The 14,440-nt window shown below is 44.8% G+C and overlaps 1 protein-coding gene across 1 annotated transcript in view; it reads left to right on the plus strand.

The window, feature by feature from the left end:
• Window positions 1-14,440, plus strand: part of plcl2 (phospholipase C like 2) — a 258,870-nt gene that overhangs the window by 131,285 nt on the left and 113,145 nt on the right. The gene's annotated exons all lie outside the window — the stretch shown is intronic.

Genomic DNA, 14,440 nt, shown 5'->3' on the forward strand with positions numbered 1-14,440 from the left:
AAGTGTCAGTTAAGGTAATGAACTGAAACTGATGTTTGAGCCCAATAGTGTTTGACTTGAAAGAGAGAATGCTGAGATTTATTTGGTTGGAAATGAATTAAAAAGGAAAGGATTAATGGGGGGAGGATGAGCACCTCAATTGGACGGATCATAGGTTAATGACTAATGGCAACGGACAACCGACTATGAGTATCAAATGCAGATGTGGTAAGGTTTGCAAGAACAGCCGAGGCCTGAAGATTCACCAGACCCGGATGAAGTGTTTGGACGGACAGGGAGTGTCACAACGCACAAGTATTTTACCTGGTGAGACGCAGGAGGAGCCGGGCCCGGAATCACCCCATAGAGCCCGAAGCCTCCAAGTGGCGCAACTAGTCCCTCGGTACAGTTCTCCGGAGAAGGTTCGAGTCAGATGGCCTCAGGCCTGCAAGACGGCAGTCTGGCATCAGTTCGACGATGACGTCGACAAGGTGCTAGAAGCAACTGCGAAGGGAGATGTGGACCGAAGGTTGAGGACGATGACGACAATCATCATCAGCCTAGCTGTGGAAAGGTTTGGAGAAGTGGAGAAGAAGCCGGCCAGAACACCTTTCACCATGAACCAACGAGCAACGAAGATCCACAAGATCCGGCAGGAGCTGAAGTCCCTCAAGAAGCAGTATAAAGAGGCCAGGGAAGAGCAACGTCCCCCCTTGGCTGAGCTGCGAAGCATCCTGAGGAAGAAGCTGATGACCCTCCGTAGAGCTGAGTGGCACCGAAGATGCCGGAAGGAAAGAGCCAGGAAGCGAGCATCCTTCATAGCCAACCCCTTCAGCTTCACCAAACAACTACTCGGGCAGAAGCGCAGTGGGAGTTTGGCTTGCTCTAAGGAGATCGACCGGCACATCCAGACTACATACAGTGACCCCGTCAGGCAGCAGGAGCTGGGCCAGTGCAACATCCTGATAAAACCACCTTCACCCATCAAGGAGTTTGATAGTAAAGAGCAACTCCTGGAAGAGGTCCAGGACATTGTGAAGAGAGCAAGAGCTGGCTCAGCCCCTGGCCTGAGCGGAGTCCCGTACAGGGTCTACAAGAACCGCCCCTTGTTACTGAAACGGCTGTGGAAGATCCTGACAGTCATCTGGAGGAGAGGAAAAGTGGCGCAGCAGTGGCGATTCGCTGAAGGAGTCTGGATCCCAAAGGAGGAAGATTCCAAGAAGATCGATCAGTTCAGAATCATCTCCTTGCTAAGTGTTGAAGGCAAAATTTTCTTCAGCATAGTGGCGAGGCGGCTGACCAACTTCCTCCAGCAATGGTTACATCGACAGCTCCGTGCAAAAGGGAGGCTTATCTGGAGTGCCGGGATGTCTAGAGCACACGGGAGTGGTGACCCAGCTCATCAGAGAAGCCAGGGAGAACAAGGGTGACCTGACAGTGCTCTGGCTTGACCTGGCCAACGCCTACGGCTCCATCCCGCACAAGCTGATCCAGACAGTCATGGCCAAGCATCATGTGCCGGGCCAAGTGGCAGATCTCATCCTGGACTATTACAACCAGTTCAGCATGAGAGTCTCATCAGGGTCAGTAACATCAGAGTGGCACAGACTAGAGGTTGGGATCATCACAGGCTGTACCATCTCTGTGATCCTTTTTGCCTTGGCGATGAACATGATTGTCAAGTCTGCTGAGCCAGAGTGCCGGGGCCCTCGGACCAAGTCAGGAATACGCCAACCACCAATTATAGCCTTCATGGACGACCTGACTGTCACCACTGAGTCAGTGCCAGGAAGCAGGTGGACCCTGCAGGGGTTGGAGAAACTGATTGGATGGGCAAGGATGAGGTTTAAGCCAGGAAAATCAAGGTCACTGGTGCTGAAGAAGGGCAAAGTCATGGACAGGTTCCGCTTCAGCATCGAAGGGTCACCAATCCCAACTGTCTCCGAAAAGCCAGTGAAGAGTCTTGGCAAGGTGTTTAACAGCAGCCTGAAGGATACAGCATCTGTCCAGGCAACCTGTCAGGAGCTGGAGAGCTGGTTGAGAGCAGTGGACCAGTCGGGGCTTCCCGGCAAGTTCAAGGCATGGATTTACCAGCATAGTATCCTGCCAAGGATACTCTGGCCACTGCTTGTCTATGAAGTCCCAATATCCATCGTAGAGAGATTGGAGAGGAAAGTCAGCAGCTTTCTCAGAAGGTGGCTGGGACTGCCCAGGAGCCTTAGCAGCATCGCCCTTTACGGAAATAACACCAAGCTCCAGCTGCCCCTGAAGTCCCTGGAGGAGGAGTTCAAGGTGACTCGGGCCAGAGAGGTGATGATGTACAGGGACTCCAGCAACCCCAAGGTGGCTCAAGCAGGGGTGGAGGTGAAAACTGGGAGGAAGTGGAGAGCCGGCGAAGCCGTGCTGCAAGCAGAGTCCGGATACGCCACAGAGTCCTGGTGGGAGCAGTGACTCGGGGAAGAGCAGGCCTGGGAATCTTCCCATCTCCCCAGTTTGACAAGGCCAAGGGGAAGGAGAGGCGCAGGCTGGTCCAGGAGGAAGTGAGGGCAGTGGTGGAGGAGGAGAGGTGTACCAGAGCAGTTGGATTGAGGCAGCAGGGAGCCTGGACAAGGTGGGAGCAGGCCATGGACCGAAAAGTCACATGGACTGAGCTCTGGCAGGCTGAACCACAGCGCATCAAGTTCCTGGTCCAGGCAGTGTATGATGTCCTGTCCAGCCCATCGAACCTCTTCATCTGGGGCAAAGCGGAATCTCCAGATTGCCTGCAATGCTCAGGCAAGGGGACGTTGGAACACATCCTGAGCTGTTGCCCAAAGTCTCTTGGGCAGGGCCGGTACACATGGCGTCACGACCAGGTTCTCAAACCCATTGCAGAAGCCATCAGCATGGGAATCAGCAGCTGCAGACGAGAACGCCCCACCACCCAGATGATCACCTTCGTGAAGGCCGGAGTGCAGCTGCCAAGAACCACAGCAGCCAGGAATCAGTCAGGAATCCTGGCGACTGCGCAGGACTGGCAGCTTTCCGTAGACCTGGGGAAACAGCTGAAGGTTCCACAGCACATTGCCACGACCACCCTGAGGCCAGATATCCTCCTGGTCTCAGAGGCAACCAAAAACATCGTCTTGTTGGAATTGACAGTGCCGTGGGAGGACCGTCTGGAGGAGGCCCACGAGAGGAAGATGGCCAAATATGAAGAGCTGGTCATAGACTGCCGTAAGCAGGGCTGGAAGGCAAGGTGTATGCCCATCGAGGTTGGCTGCAGAGGTTTTGCTGGGCAATCGCTCTACAAAGCCTTGAATGCACTGGGCATCAACGGAGTGGCAAGGAGAAGGGCCATCAAGAACACCACAGAGGCAGCGGAGAAGGCATCAAGATGGCTCTGGATCAGGAGAGGAGGTCCATGGGGAGGAGCGAATGCCACCTGAACACAAGTCGTGGTCTGATCAACCACGGCTGGGTCGCCTGGGTGAGGGTGTCTGATGTTGAAAGACCCGAAACACCCAATGACCCTAGGTTACATCACTGATGATGTGTTCAGGAGCATCTATCGATGTATTTGTATCAATGTAACACCTGATTGAATATTGTGAAAAATTACGTTGATTCCCAAACAGTGGAAACTGGTTAGATCTCAGTCATCTTAAGCCAAGCTAAGTGATGAATTTAGAATCCATCATTTAGAATGTTAATAAAATCTGGATCTGTGTGTTTTATTTACATTTCAGAAAGAGCAAATGTCATTCTAACTTAACATGAATATTGTTGTGAACTTTCAAATATTAAGTGCTACCTCCTACCATAGCTTTAAAAAAAAAATGGGTTAATATTTTGGTCAAAATTTCTGATGAGTACAAATGATTTCAGAACAATCAGGGATTTCCTCCCATCATTACAGATCAATTAATCCTGTTTGCACTGGATTAATTGAAATTATTCAACTTTCTTATTCCAGCTATGGAAAGCCAATCTAGTAAGAAAGTGCTGTCTTGTCGGGCCTTACTACATCCTCAGGGTAAGCCCATGTTTTCCAGCTATAAATAATTACTTTGGAAGTAAAGTCACTTTTACAGACAGCAGGATTTTTCTTTGTCAAAAGGTACAGGGGGATTTAAATTGTGGCAGCGTCAGATACCGGGTTCAATCCTGACGAAGATTACTTTAACTTGGCATAGTGTTTGGCACAGACATAGTGGGCCAAAGAGCTTGTTCCACTGATCTAACTTCTATGTTCTGTGTATCACAGGGAGTGAGGGTACTTCTGACAGAGGAATGAAATTGGGAGTCCTCCCTGCATTTCATTATACAGGTTCACAACCTTTTATCCGAAAACCTTGGGAGCAGACACCAGATTTCGGAATGGAAGATTTTTAGCGTAGATTTTAACGTTTTTTAGATAAAACATTACAGGGGACCGGGTGGCTCAGTGGTAGAGTGCTCGGCTCGTGACCGCAAGTTCGCGAGTTTGCGCCTCGATCCCGGCAGTTACTCGGTGAGGGAGGTAGCGCTCTCTTGTCACCCTAGCGGGGCTACATGGCCTTAGGTAGCCTAGCTCGGGGATTCTTGAATCCCCCGAATAAATAATATTAAAAAAAAGATAAAACATTAAGTAAAACTTTAAACATAAACTGGCTCAAACTAAGCTAAACACATGAAAATATACTTACATGCAGTAGCCAGTCCGATGATTTTCAGGGCCCTCTTGCCGTGAAAGATGGAAATCCAGCGTCGGGTGAAACAATTCCTCAGCGGCTTGGAAAGTCTGGAGCGGCTGCCTCCACCCTGGAGACCGGAGACCGAGGCACTCGTAGCCCTCAGGCCACGCCGGTTGGAGCTCCGACCCCGGCGAACTCGATCCCTGGCTCCGCGGCGCTCCAAATCCAGCACCGCCCGCGGCCGGACGCCCGCAGCCCCAGCTCCGCGATGTTGGGAGTCGGCGGCCACAGCGCTCCGGAGCTTACCGCACGGCGTCCCGGTAAGGCATTGGCCGCTCCCCGCTGGTATCCCAGCGCTGCGCCGCCGCCGCCGCTGAAGCTGAAGCTGTAGTCCCGGCCAGTCCCGACAGGAAACTCCGCTCCATTTTCGATGGTAGGCCGCGAGGACGGGGCGAAGAAGCAGCTTGGAGGGATGCTGCCTCTCCGACCAGGTAGAGGACTAAGAATTAAAGTTTCCCCCTTTCCCTCCCCCCCCCCCCCCCCCCCCACCCACCACATAAAAGACCTCCAAACTAACTGACTAACATTTAAGCAATTATTTACAGATGTTTAAGTAGCTACAGTAGTACAGACCTGGGTTGACCGTGGGTCGTTTCGGGTCAAGTATGGCGCCAAACGCGAGCTTTGGTGTGCAGACGACATCCTGGAAAAAATGTTCGGTTTTCGGAGCTTTTCGGTTTTCGGAATTTCGGATAAAAGGTTGTGAACCTGTATAGTGTCGGGACATTTGTGTGCCTGCCTCCCAGCACTACTTAAGCCTCGCTTGTTATCTCATCCAAAAGTGACAACATGATCAATCTAATAGATTGATTATGTGTTCCGATCTTGAAGTTAGCCTTAAAGTGGAACAGAGGGATGCCTGCTATCAATCATGTCGACTGGGGAATTCAAACTGCACTGAATAAAATAAAGACAATGGTAATTGTATTGACTGTGTGTGCAGTGATACAAAACACAATTTTGTGTTTATAACTCCTTGAGAAATTTATGTTAAATAAACCATAAAAGGAAATATTAAAGGAATGATTAGCTACCTTGTAATGAACTGACTTAAATTGAATTATTGTTCCAGTTGAAAGCAGGATGGATTTTATCTTTTCTGCAGTTTAGCTTTAAAAGCTTCAGAGAGAAAATTGAAGAAATTATCTTGCAATGAAATATATTTTATCTTTGCTCCTTATAATAAATTTAATATTTTCTTTGGCTATTGATACTGGATGGTTATAATTTGTTTCATTTGGAATATTTATAAATCTAGTAATTGCTAAATATTTACATAGTCCTCTTTCTGTGCTTCAGTAAATATTTAATATTTACCTTTCAGTTTTTGTTTGTAGAGCACTTATATTTCTCAATAAGGCCAGTATGTTTGTGGCAATCTTTGTTGTTTATTGACTAAACTATATGAATACACTCCAGTCTGCACTTCCACTTTCCACTCTCTTTAGACATGAGATCATCCACAATTCTGTTACCCATGACCATGTCCAATTTCACTCCAAATCCTATTTAAGATATTAATTCCTGGTTAACAGAAAATAGGACAAGTGTCTTTGTGCTTTCATCAAGTATGATTAAGATGAGAACCTCTAAATGTTCTGTTTTGTTTTGGGAAGATAAAAGAATGCTGTAGTTGGAGAAAGTGGGGAGTGTAATTACAGTAAACCCTCATTTTAATGGACTCCTTTATAACGGATTTCAGTTACAACGGACGAACCTGCCATCCCCGGCTTGTACTGCCTCCCCTCCACACAGCCCCGGCATCGGATGCCACCCACGCTAGCAAGGAGCACCAGTGAGCACCTCTTCACCCACCGCACGGTCTGGTTGATGTAGTTGTTGCTGTGGCTCACTTTGTAACCCCTGGGGACAGAGCTTTCTTTGGGCCGCTGCCATCGACAGGCAGTGCTCGGTTAATGTGGGGGCTCCCTCCCCTCTCACCAGCTGCTGCAATGTCTGCTCGATCGCCGTCTCTTCCTCCTTCTTCTGTTGCTCTGTCCACTCAGCCTCTCCCCCAATCCCCCCCCCTCCCCCCACAGCTGCCTCCTCCTCCTTCTTCTGTTGCTCTGTCCACTCAGCCTCTCCCCCAATCCCCCCCCCCCTCTCCCCACGGCTGCCTCCTCCTCCTTCTTCCCCGGAGTCACCGACATACTCCACCTTGGAAGATGTTGGCGGCTGCAGGGGAGAAGCAGATGGAGCATAGTGCAGACAAAGCAGTTGGTGAGAGGGATGGGAGCCCCATGATTACCGAGCGTGTCCTGTCAGTGGCCAGCGGCCTGATGAAAACACTGTTTCAACTACAACAAGAGCCACTTCAACCGGACCGTGCAGAAGCTGGTGAAGAAGGGCTCACTGGTGCAGACCAGCGACATTGGTACGTGGTGCCTAAGGTTAAACTATCCATAGTGTTGTAGTAACTCAGCTGACTGAATCAATTTGAAGAAGGGTCCCAGCACCACCTATCCATATTCTTCAGAGTTGCTGCCTGATCGGCTGAGTTACTCCAGCACTTTGTGGCCTTTTGAGTATTAACAATCATCTGCAGTTCTTTGTTACAAATAACATACAACGATAATACCTTACTCGGTTATAGTGGAGATTCGGCAATAACGGACATCATTCCCTCCAACACCTCTGCCTCCTTTGGTCCGTTATAATGAGAGTTCACTGTAGAGAGGTTTTGTTTGGTCTTTAGTTAGCGTGCTTCGAAAAGGATGCTTTGAATAGGACTTTGTCCTTTCGAAATGTCCTTTCACATAACTAAATGCAGGGAGAAATTTGTAACTGGATCTGTGCTAAACAAATGGTCTTCAACTCTGAAGTTTATAGCATTTTTGCAAAACTAATTAATCTTGCGTTATTCTGTAGTGTTGAAACCATTGTTAGTCACGAGACAGCCATTTGGAAATGAATATGGGCACACCATCGTTTTACAATAAATTTGTGTTCCACTTTGCTTTAAAACAGACGTATCTTTTCAGCAGCATCAGTTCTAATTTAATCCTAGCAGGTTTGTTGCAGGATCCTAGAAATATGCACAGAGGAAGTTGATGAAGGGAGTGCAGTGAGCGCAGGAACTTCAAAACACATTTTAATAGACATATTTAGAAAGCATAATGCATGACATTAGAGAAACTTGGGTGAGTAATTGGCAAAGAGATTGGAGGTGGGTTTGTAATAAAGATGGATATCTTTCTGATATAAGTGTACTGTACAGTGGGAGTATGCACAGCAAGATATTATACATGATCGAGACTTAAATTTTGCATTATAGTTTTAAAGTTTTCTTACGATCCAAAACATGGTTGATAATGATAGTAGGTGTAGTAATTGATCAAAATCTGGGAAAGATTGAAGCTTGTAACAGCTGCAATGATACTCATCTTGAGTAAATAATGTGGAGCCTCATGATCACGTGATACTCACTTTTTAAAAACATTTAAGCTTTCCTAACTGCTATGTTTTAAATGGATTGGTGACATTATTGAGTACTCAATTTGTTTTAGATTGATGAGCATTTTATAATTATAATCTTACACAAAAGGGACAAAATAATTCCAATGTCAAATATTCTGGAAATTTCTGAAAATTCTGGAAATACTCTGCAGAGCAGTCAACTTTTAAACATTTTCATTTCAAACACCTTGAAAAAGAGGGTTTGCCGTAATTTGCACACCCAAGGCATAGAGTGATAAAACAGATTTCCTGTGATTATTTAAAAGGATGATTTATATTCTTTATTCTTGAAAGTACTTATTTTGTGTTCATGTAGCACACAATTCCAGCCCTCCTGGGCTATAAATAGATCACTTTCTAAATATCTTTCCTTTTTCATTCACTTTTGTAAGAATGTCCCCGAGTTGACACCATGGATAGAGAACCGTTTAATTGAAAGACTCCCGCAGCATCAGACAGTCCAGTATAGCATTAGAACGGGGAGACATGTGGCCATAATCAGGGATTTCGTTTTCTAATGGACATGTTGCTTTTGTATTTTAAACACTGCAATGATTACTTTTCGCTTGGTTCTTAGGTGAATTTTGCAATGATGAGTGCTACTACGCACCATCTGTTACCATTCATTCATGCAGTCCACATTGTTAAACAGCAGGTTATTTTTCTGAGACATCCACTTCACACAACCCACTATTAATCACAGTTTGGATACTATTTTAATAAAGTTATTTACACACATACTAATTGCAATAATTAGATTTCACAACCCACACTGATGTCATTCCACTTAAAGTGCCCACTTCAGAATTATTTTCAAATGTGTTACTATATAAGGACTGTGAACAAAATTGACTTTGCTTATTTTTTGGGAGCGGAGACATTTTAGTTTTTTATTTTGAATTATTTAGATAAAATGTCAGAAAAAAGTCTGATAAAAGATTGGGGTAGTGGTGGAAGCAGATATGATAATTACATTTAAAAGCCCTGTAACACGGTAAGAGCTCTCCCGAGTTTGCCCAGATTCGAACTCGGAAATTTACGGTAATAGCCACTCGTCGGTAATCGGGGCTCTCGTGGACATTTTTCATCAAGTTGAAAAATCTTCCCGAGTCTTCCCGTGCTTACCTGCCGTTAGCGAGTCTTCCTGGGTACCTGCCGTTAGCACTAAGAGACGTCCCCGAGCTCCTACGTACCTGCTACGTTCATTCTCTGTGCTTACCACGAGTTTGATTTTTTTTAAATTCGGGAGAGCTCTTGGAATGAACTCGTACCATGGGACAGGGCTTTAAGGGGGTTTTCGAGAGGCACATGGATATGCAGGGAATGGAGAAATATGAAACACATGCAGGCAGAGGAGATTCATTTATCTTGGCATTATTATTGGGGGTCAAAGGGCCTGTTTGTTTGCTCTACTGTTCTATGTTGCATTTGTTATCATTTAGTTCATGTTATACAGACCAAAGTGCTGTAAGACCCTGGATTTCCACTCCAGGTAGTAGAACACCACACCCCAGTGACTAAAATTGATTTTGATCATCATACTGTACTTTCTGCTATCGGTTCAGAAAGGTTGATTGAAATTTCAGTGCCATAGGGCTGTGTGCAATGGGATTCTGCACGGTCCCCTCCTAAGGACTTTGCTTTTCAACATTGATTCAAGTGATTTGGATCTAAATATATGGGCCATCATTTAGAAATTTGCCAATTAAACTCGAAAGGTTATGATAAATAATGAGGAAGATAGGTCACGGCTCCTGAAGATATCTATGAACGGTGAGCTCAAACTTGGTAATTAGAATTCAGTCCATCAAAGTGTGAGGTTAGGAATTTGAGGAAAATAAAGTAAGAGACTGCAAGATAAATGATAGGGTATTGAGAAGTGTATTGGAATAGTAGGATCTTGCGGTACATGTCCTGCATTAAACAGATGTGAAGGAGATGTACAAGGATATTGCCAAGGCTAGTTACTGGGAAAGACTGTCTAGGCTGGGTAGTTCCCTGGCAGTGAAGGAGACTGAAGGGAGATTTAATTGTCTGTAAAATTATGAAAGGCTTAAAAGTGATAAACAGAAAGGATGTAATTCCTTTAGCAGAAGTTTGGTAACTGGGGATTTAACTTAATTAATAGAAGGATTGTTGAGGTTGGGGAGAGGTGGTAAGTTGCTGGAAATTGGAGCGGTAGTGAGAGAGCTGACAAAACATAATTTTGCTCGCTCGTACCAGAAAAAGTGATGGAAGCAGAAGCCTTCTTCGCTTTCAGACGTATCTGGATGAGCATTTGAAGAGCTAAAAGCATTCGAGCGATGGGTCAGGACCTAAAGTCCGGTCTGTGCTGTAAACATCTGTGATTCCGTCACTGGAGAAGGAATGTTTGAATTTATTTCGTCCTTGTCACATCTTCAGGCAGCCACAAAGCCCTTCACTGACCATCATTGTTTTTGTAGTGAAATCACTGCTGTTTTATAGACAAATGTATCAGGAAAGGTTCCATAAAGTGAGATAAATGATAACGTCATTTATTTGTGAGATATGCGAGTTGGCCAACACACTTGGAAAACACCTCCATTTGTGATCTTGTGAATTTTAACTTCCCTGAGAAGCAGGCTTATAGGAGGTTGGAGCTTAAATACAGTAAGTTGATAGCGTGTCAACCACCCAACTCCAACTCGTCCATTTGTGCATTTAACCTAACTTCAGAAGGCTGAGTGCCACTAATACCTTTGAGACTGGTTGTCATTTTCAGAATAATAATTAATCTTTGGGAGTGACAGAAGCAGGAGTTATGAACTTTAACCCTGTTTTTTGGAATCTGGCAATGAAAGCAAAATGAAAGCACTAAAGCAAATGGAAGAGCCTGAAGGTTTGACAGGCAAATCTTGCAGCTTCTTTCATGTGGGGCTCGGTGAAAGGCTCTGTTCACTGAGGCACAGTGCAAGGTTTGTGAGAAATCTTTGGAGAAACTGTTTGAAAATAGGTAGCAAACTTATACATTTTTGCCATTTTAATTAGATATTTAATGTCCATTCCAAACTGCAGTTTTGAACTCCGAGTACACATCAATGTTGCTTATGTAACTATAAATTTGGATTTGGGAACACCATACGTTCATAAGTCATCGTGTCCACTCCATCATTCAATCATGGCTGATCTATCTTTCCCGCTCAACCCCATTCTCCTGACATGTCCCCATAATCCTTGACACCCTTACTAATCGAGAATCTGTCAATCTCCACCTTAAAAATACCCATTGACTTGGCCTCCATCGCTGTCCAACAAATTCCACAGATTCCCACCCTCTGACTAAAGAAATTCCCCGTCATCTCCTTTCTAATCTTTTTATTCTGAGGCTACGGCCTCTGGTCCTAGACTCTCCCAAGAGTGGAAATACCCTCTCGGCATACATCCTATCCAGGCCTTTCACTATTTTGTAAGCTTCAAGAATTTTCCCTTCATCCTTCTAAACTCCAGCGAGTATAGGCCCACTGAGGTCAAACGCTCATGATACGTTAACCCAATCATCCCCAGGATCATTCTTATAAACCTCCTCTGGACACTCTCCGACGCCAGCACATCCTTCCTCAGATATGGAGCCCAAAACTGATCACAATGCTCCAAATGCACTGACCTGTGTCTTATAAAGCCTCAGCATTACATACCAGTTTTTATATTCTAGTCCTCTCAAAATAAATATTAATATTGCATTTGCCTTCCTTACTACCGATTCGACTTGCAAAGTAACCTTTTGGGAATCCTGCACCTCCGATTTCTGAATCCCCATTTAGAAAATAGTCTACGCCTTTATTCCTACTACTAAAATGCATGCCTGCACACTTTGCTACACTGTATTCCATCTGCTACTTCTTCGCCCACTCGCCAGTGCTTCCACACCCCAAAATTATTTTCCTGAAAAAGAATTCCAAATTACCTGGAATTTGATGGAATTTACCTGTAATTTGACGGCGTCACCATTTTCAATTGTGACACGGCTGACGGGCCTCTCCCAACGGCGCAGGCGCGGATGGTCGTAAATATACAGGTACATACTTTTTTTCCGCAAATCATCCCGCGGGCCTGATTGGACCCCTTCGCTCCTCCCGGCGCATGCACAGCGGGCCCAGTATCCGCGCGTGTTCAGGAAATTTCCTGAAATTTCCCGAAATTATTTTATTTCCCTAAAATTACCCGAAGCCAACCAGAATTTCCAGAATTTTGGATAATTTCCTTCAAAGTGGAAACACTGCCACTCGCCCAACCAGTCCATGTCCTTCGGCAGAGTCCCTGTTAACTCTACACTACCTGCCCCTCCATCTATCTTTGTATCATCCGCAAATTTGGCCACAAAACCTTCAATTCCCTCAGCCAAATCATTGATATACAACGTGATGAGTAACCAGTGGGCCCAGCACTGATCCCCACGGAACAGTACTAGTAACTGGCAGCTAACCAGCAAAAGCCCCCTTTATTCCCACTCTTTTCCTTCTACCATTCAGCCAACCTTCTAGCCACAAGAAACTTCCTTCTAACTATGAGATGCATCAGGTTTTGGAATGGCATCAGGGTGCTTCATGCATTGCTACAGTTGAACCACAAGGGGAGTAGCAGAGAGGTGGACCCTGCAAGAGGCTGTGCGAAGGAAAATTAAAAAAACTGCTGGAGGAACTCAGTGGGTCAAGCTGTCCTCGGTATGTCCACCCCATCACATGCAAATAGATTACAGTCCAGGCATATGCCTTGTGTACTGCACATATGCCTTGTGTACTGCACATATGCCTTGTGTACTGCACATATGTCTTGTGTACTGCACATATGCCTTGTGTACTGCACATATGTCTTGTGTACTGCACATATGTCTTGTGTACTGCACATATGTCTTGTGTACAACAGCAAGCTCCCCACATGGGAGTTTGACTGCAAGAATTATGCAGCTTATCTATAAAACCTCCTTGATTGTTGAAGAGTTTTTCTGCCTTTCCTTGAGGGCTTTTCACAAGAGTATTCTCTTTCTCATGGAAAGCAGGTGGTATCTGTCTCCTTGTATCTGTATTCATCATTACGTACATTTTGGTTCATCAGTTACTGCATGTGAAAGCCAATGTATTTTTCTAAAAGATTGTGCTGTTTGCAATATTAATTTCTCGTAGAATGTGTGTTGTTGAACAAAAACTCAATTACGTTATCTAATGGATTTTGCTTTTAACAGTAACAGAGCATTCAATGTCTCCTGAAAAAATAAATGTTTGCAACACGTGCTTGAACAACATGCCCTTTAATTACAGTACTTGTCTACATTTGTAAATCAATGATGTGTAAATAACAAATAGCAAATAATTTGTGCTTAAAGGCATCTCTGCTGTAGTGGCCGCCTTTTTCAGATTAGCATCTAAGCAATTATTTTGTTTTAGGAACAGCTGAACCTTTCAAGCTAGTTACTAGCTTATAGTTTATAATTTTTTGCTTTTTAGACATGGCTTATTTTGTCTCATATCATAGGTTTGTTAACAATGGTAACTGCCTGGAGGTCTGCTTTACTTTTGTGAATCCCAGTACATTAGAACAAAGGTGCAGCAGGTTTAATGTACAAAATCCACTTCCATAAATTATACACACAATTCAATTGGGGAAATTAAATAAGTGAAATTGTGCATACATTGAACAAATTTGTAATTTTGTGACCCTTTGTTGATTTCCGAAATTGTTAATGGTGCACATACTGGTCAATGACGTTTCCGGTCAGGACACCTTATTCCTATTGTCTATTGTCTATTGAACGGGGTTCTGATTGTGGATGATCAGCCACGATCACATTGAATGGCGGTGCTGGCTCGAAGGGCCGAATGGCCTACTCCTGCACCTATTGTCTATTGAGACTGAAGAGTGTGAAGAAGTGTCCCGACCTGAAACATTGTTTGCCTATCCTTTCACAGATGCTGCCTGACCTGCTGAGTCCCTCAGCTCTGTGTTTTACTCAAGATTCCAGCATCAACAGTTTCTTGCAAATCTGAGGTGTAAATCATAGAAAATTACAAAATCTTCATTTTCCATTAACAGTTCAATTTGCAACATTATTAAACTTTCATAAAGTTATGGTGGTCTATTTCTGATCAATGTTTTTCAGTGAATGGATAGGCGAGGTGTTTACTAATTGCATGTTCTGAAATATTTCTGCTTTTCGAACACTAATTACCAAAGAAGGCGACTGAAGACACCAACTTTGGTTGATGTATACAAAAAGCTGGAGTAACTCAGCGGGACAGGCAGCATCTCTGGATAGGAGCAATGAGTGACATTTC

This window comes from Amblyraja radiata, chromosome 2 (assembly GCF_010909765.2).
Source record: "Amblyraja radiata isolate CabotCenter1 chromosome 2, sAmbRad1.1.pri, whole genome shotgun sequence".
Classification (NCBI taxonomy): domain Eukaryota; kingdom Metazoa; phylum Chordata; class Chondrichthyes; order Rajiformes; family Rajidae; genus Amblyraja; species Amblyraja radiata.